Raw genomic sequence first — 6,000 nt, 5'->3', positions numbered from 1 at the left:
CACTGTTGAACAGGCGCAAAGCAGACTTGGCATATTGATGCGACGGGTAAGCGGATGGATGACTGCTCACGGTTTCAACCTTGCGCTGGAAAAAACCAAAGTAGTCATCCTGACCAGAAGGAGAATCCCGACTCTGCGTCCCATATCGATCGACGAGTTGACTATAGAGTCAAAACCAAGGTATTTAGGTTTAATGCTCGACTCGAAGATGAGTTTCTTCGAACAAATCAAAGCAGCAGCAGACAGGGCTGCAGCTGGAGTCGCGGCCTTGAGTCGGCTAATGGCGAATGTCGGGGGCCCTATATCAGCTAGGAGACGTCTCCTCATGGGAGCAACACAATCCGTTCTTCTCTATGGTACGGAGGTATGGGTTGATGCCCTTGACAAGGAGGTGCATCGTAAACACCTCGCTCAAATGCAGAGGCGGGGAGCTTTGCGAGTGGCGTCTGCTTTTCGCGCCGTCTCCGAACCGGCTGTGATGGTGATTGCGGGAGTGATCCCCGTTGCCCTCCTTGCTAAGGAGCGCAAAGCTATCTATCGTCGTAAGGGCGAAAACTTAAGAGAAGTGGTTGCCCGTGAAGAACGTCTTCTTATTACGAAGAAGATTGAACTCGACCGGCGAAGGGATCGGACGGTAAGGGGTTCCCCGAACTAACAACAACTCCCTTCCTCCCCCCCCCCCCCCCCGTTGGTGAAAGGAATTCCCTGACTTGAAGGCTCTCAAAACCGGGAGAGCGGGAGGGCTAGCCCGAAGTAACGTGCCAAACGATTCCAGGCTAGTTTCCTGATGACAGGGATGTGTTTAGTTGGTAGTCCGTCAGCGTGCTGTTGCGGGAGTTCAGCAATCTGTGCGTAAACGCATTCACCTACCCTACTCCCAAAAAAAGAAAATGAGGCAAGATCAGTATATAGAAATCTTGCAAACCCGGTTGGTTCCCCATCTCAGAAAGTGATTTCAGAATGGAGAGCCATTCATTTTCATGCAGGATAGGGCTCCCTGTCACACGGCGCGATCTGTGAAAACTTATTTGCGAGAGCAGAATATTCTTCTATTAAAAATGGTTAGGAGCTGATGAAGAGGAAAGTGGCTAAAGAGGTGATCACAACCAAAAGTCAGCTCCTAGAAAAAATAAACCATGTGTGGAACCATCATCCTCAATTGCAGGATACAGTACAATCTTGCATTGACAGCATGCCGCGTAGAATTGAAGCTATTATTAAAAGGGCAAAAAGTGGCTCCACAAAATATTAATATTTTATGGCATACATTTCAAAGTTCTTTAGCAGTTAATAAATACATATTTTTTCTAAAAAGATGTTTTATTTTTATTAACAATTAGGCAGCCAAGTATATTATACATATAAATTACATGAATGTGTCTATTAATAAATTTTAAAGCTGAAAAACACACGAAAATTAAGATTTCGCATAGAATCTGCAGTGCGTCTAATAATATGGCCAGGGACTGTATCAAAAGTTTCTTAGTATTCATAATTCGATGGCACCGCACTGGATATGGAAGAATTTTTTAACTACGTACGTACATACGTATTTATAAATACGTACTAATCACCTCAGGTTGCATTTTCAATTACCAATGTATCTCTTCGGATCTTAATCACGTGTCAATATTTTCTAGGCCCACTGTGAACCGATTCGGTTCAGTCAGCTTGCGGGCAGTTGCCATGGTAGCGGCAGAGCGGACCGGTTGGGCTTCCCCGCCGGAAAATACTTATTGGAACCGGCTGGAAACCGCGACGGCGCACCGGCACGTTGAGGTGTTTTCTGCCGCCGTCGCTGCTGGAAGGGCCCAAGACTTCCAAGCGCGAACGGTGCATGGCAAGAGCCACGCAGAGCCGCACTGGGCGCTCGGCGCCGTGGGCAATTCGCGATGGCAGAGGAACAGAGGAAGAAGAAGCAACGGTACTTGTGCAGAAGAAAGCCTGAGCAGTTGGAGCTCTCAGTCGAGTGCGACAGACCGGATGCGTAGGAGGTGTTTCCGCGGTCAGCTGCTGACGGTGAAATTCCCGTAGACGGCGCGGTGTGAGAGGATTCCTTTGAACTATTTCCAAATTAATTTTCGGTGTGAATTGTGTGCACGGTGCAGATCGCAGCATCCGCTAGAGGCGGAGCTGGTGCAGTGGATAGTGAGGTTTCGTAATCGGCGGTGTGCCGTCGAGCGGTTGAGTGAACGCGGGCTCGAGGTCAGCGGACGCGGCCGGCCCAGATCCTGGCTGGAAGGTTGTAAACGGATTGCGGGTGGCGGTGAGACGTGTTTGGTCCTACCGAAGGGTGCTCACGGGCACGGGTGAGAGCCTTGTCACGCGTACGCGGGGCGATGCCGCGGGCGCGCAAAAAATCAATTGCACGCTAATTCGCGCCGGGGCCGGGGCGAACGGTAAACAATCAGATGTTGATGGATGTGCCCATCTGACCCCGGGTCCTAGGTGTTGTGGCGACTCTCCGCTGGCAGCCGCACGCTCGCTCGCTGCAGTTGGCTGTGCTGAGTGGCGGACCACGAGCATGACCGATAAGTGGTGCTCGCGACTGTCACGCGCCCCAACTTCGATTCATGAATTGTTCGCGTTGCACGCTGGAGAGTGAATTTGACACGGAATAGTTCGCCTGCAGAAAGATGAATGGAAGTGAGTGCAGTGCGCGGTGCTAGTGTCGTGAGGGAAAGTAAGATCTCGTGCTTGGAGCGTGGCAGTGTCAGGTGTAGTGGCTTCGCCGCAGAGGTGCTGCTGTGAAATCGCGTGTGCCCGCTGGACACCAGAAGTGCATGCAGAACTGGATACGCGCTCTGTGACGTGAAATTGAAACGGCTCCACTGGAGCGATCTCGTCGACGGTAAGTCCTAGACTTGCGTGAGTCAGTCCGTGATTCTTTTCCAGCAGCCGTGGCGGCTTACAGGCCTTATCAACCGCGCTTTATCACTACCGACTCTGAACACCGAAAAGAGACTCGCACTAATTATCAACGTCTTAACTCAGTGAAACCAGTGAAATGGAAGAGATAATTCGGCTTTGGCCTGGTTCGTGTGGGAGCGGGTTAACTGGGTTTCGATTAGGTGGCGACTCATTCGAATGGGAAAGAGATGATCTCAAGTCTGACCTTGGGGCCGAGATGCTGCTTGGCTGGAAATTTGCATATTTCGTAACCAGCTGCTGCCTGCTTGCGAAGATTTGTGTGTTTTTTTTAAAATTTTGTAGTGTCTGGTCATGGTCGTCAAATGACTACAGAAAGTTTTGTGCACTCGTTCGCTGAAGCGTTCAACTGCTAACGGTGGCGAGGTAGTGGCCTAGTGACCTGCGAAGTCATCCTTACACTTTTCGCCCATTAACTGGCTGCACGACTTGCTCGCTCTTAGAGGTGGGGTTCGTGGCATGCTTTCAGGTCCATTCTGCTAGAATTTTCGGCTGATGGTTGATTTGATTGATTTTTGATAAAGCAAGTCTGAGATGTAGGGCTTGCTTCCGTTCGAAGCAGGAAGTTAGGGAAGATTTTGACGGAGGCAAGCACAATACTATCCGGGAGCGATATAGGCTTCGCAAGCATGAAATTCATTCATTTCATTTAATGGTTATGCCCTAACGAGGTCCCGCGAATCAGGGAACGCTAATTGAAGTCCAATAGCGGTATCGCGATGGTAATTGGATTCTATGAAGGATTAGTGGGAAAGATATCTACTATAAATAAAATAGGTGATTTTATGAGTTATGGTGAATTTTCCTTGAGTATGAATTCTGGCTCTTCTTTTCTATTTCGCACGGTTGAGGGTGGTCTCTGTAATTCTTGCAGTTTGTAAAATTTACCCACAATATTTCCGGGCCTAATCGGCAAAACAGAACAACTTACTTCCGCCGTCATGTAGTGGTCTTTTCTGGTTCATCCAAGGAGAAATAAAGAAGATTCATCACAAAATTGACCACGCTTTCGCTGTATGTTAAGGGAACGTGACGACTTCAACTTTTGTAAATTTTTTTTAAGGTTTTGTGCAAAACAAAACCTTATTAAAATCGATTCAATGTCTGTCACAGGCATTTTTCTCCAAAACGGCTAAACCGATCCGAACGAAATTTGGTGGACGGATGAGAACTATGAAATCCCACGCGTACGGCGAGTGGCATAAATTTAGGTCGAGTTTAAAGGGGGCTCCCTATACATACAAAGGCGGAATTCAAAAATTTTTTTTATCGGATATAGTCGTGTAGGTATCAAATGAAAGGTCTCGATTACTACTTTCCGAAATTGACATTAGGTTTGGTGTGAATTGCAAAGTGCATGAGTAAGGAGTCAAAATGTACGCACTTAAAGTGAGACAGGACTCATTTTCGGAAACTACCCAATCTAAAATTCCGAAAAAAATCATAGTGCTGCGCTTAGATGAAATCTAGGCCTCAAAATATGTCCCATTCCGGTATCTGCTCAAATAAATTTACTAATAGTATATTATCAATTATTAGAAATTGATTAAAAAACTTCCCTTAACTTCATTTTGCACCGACATACAGGACAGTCTCGTGCATACACATGCCAAGTTCCATGAAAATCCAACTATCAGTATCAAAGTTATAGAAGTTCAAACTTATCAATTTCGTGCTAATTAACAGCATCCTAAGTCACACAAATAAGATACTGACGTCATAATTAACGAGAATAATTGACATTCGAGTGAAATATTAAAATTCCATTCAAGAAGAATCTAATTCTCCCTAGCCCTTTTTAAAATCGGTTTACTGTCTGTCTGCCTGTCCGTCTGTCTGTCTGTCCGTCTGTCTGTCTTTTTTTCCCCCCGATGGAAGGTGGAAAGCTTCAAAAGCTACCGCAGACTCCTGCCACACGGTTATATAGGACTCTTACCCACTAAAACCACCTCCTTCTCCTTCCACTCTCCCCGCGGGACTCCCATTTCGTATTACGTCGCGGGGCTGGATCAGAATTTATTCTGCGCTCATGCCAACATTCGTGTTGCTCTCGCGTTCATTCTTCCGGATGACTTTCTCCTGCCTATGGCTGTAATCACTTTTTCAACTTCGGTCCATATCCCCTTGGCTTTCACCATAAGCTCCATGATATTTTCGGGTGTAAAGTGCTCCCCGGTTGTAGCTTCTAATGTAGCCCTTTGGGTTTCGAATCTGGGCAGTGAAAAAAGACGTATTCTGCGTCCTCTGGAATGTTTGCACACTGTGGGCAATATGGGGAATCATCACGCCCAAATCGATACAGATATGCTCGATAGCCTCCGTGTCCGCTCAAGAATTGAGTTAGGTCGAAACCTACTTCGCCGTGAGGTTGATCGATCCTTTTCCGAATATCCTATATGATTTTGTGAGTCCAACGGCCTTTTTCTGACTCGTCCCCTTCTCTTGCCATTCCGCGACAGTTTCAGCTCGTGCGAACTGTCGCCGACGGGCAGGAGATTATCCGGTGAGGTACGTTCGATCGTAAAGTCGTTGTACTTCTTTCGCCAGAATCTCAATCGGGATCATTCCTACTATCACGCAAGCTGCTTCATTAGAAATTGTTCATGGAAGTGCACTTTCTCCGCTTGGTAATAAGTACTACTTCCGCCTTATGCTCTGCGAGCTGTAGACCAGCATTCTCTAACCAGGATTTAATCTCATAGACTGCTTCATTTGCATAGAGCTCGGCTTCCTCGAGAAGGCGTGCAACAACCGTCACACCAATATCGTCCGCGAAACCAATGGAGGCCACACCAGTAGAAAGGTCTAGGGTTAGTACTCCGTTGTACATAATAATCCACAAGAGTGGCGCTAGGACAGACCCTTGTGGAACTCCGCATGTCGTTTGGTAGGGTTTCATTCCTTCATCTGATTCGCAGCACAGAGTCCTATCGATTAGGAAGTCGGCAACAATACACACCAGGGCCACGCCTAAGTTAATTAGGGACTCAAGTATCTTGCTCCATCTAGCGGAATTGAAGGCATTCTTCACATCAAGTGTAATGACTGCACAACATTTGCCCTCGTCAAGTG

The 6,000-nt window shown here is 47.1% G+C and overlaps 1 protein-coding gene across 1 annotated transcript in view; it reads left to right on the top strand.

The window, feature by feature from the left end:
- The first annotated feature begins 1,748 nt into the window (after positions 1-1,748).
- LOC119658490 (diacylglycerol lipase-alpha) overlaps positions 1,749-6,000 on the top strand; it is a 208,284-nt gene continuing 204,032 nt past the window's right edge. Inside the window, exon 1 of the mRNA XM_038065949.1 lies at positions 1,749-2,851. The gene's annotated coding sequence lies outside the window, so the exon portion shown is untranslated. The remainder of the gene's footprint in view (positions 2,852-6,000) is intronic.

This window comes from Hermetia illucens, chromosome 5 (genome assembly GCF_905115235.1).
Source record: "Hermetia illucens chromosome 5, iHerIll2.2.curated.20191125, whole genome shotgun sequence".
Lineage (NCBI taxonomy): Eukaryota > Metazoa > Arthropoda > Insecta > Diptera > Stratiomyidae > Hermetia > Hermetia illucens.
This window is presented reverse-complemented; position numbering and strand designations above follow the sequence as displayed.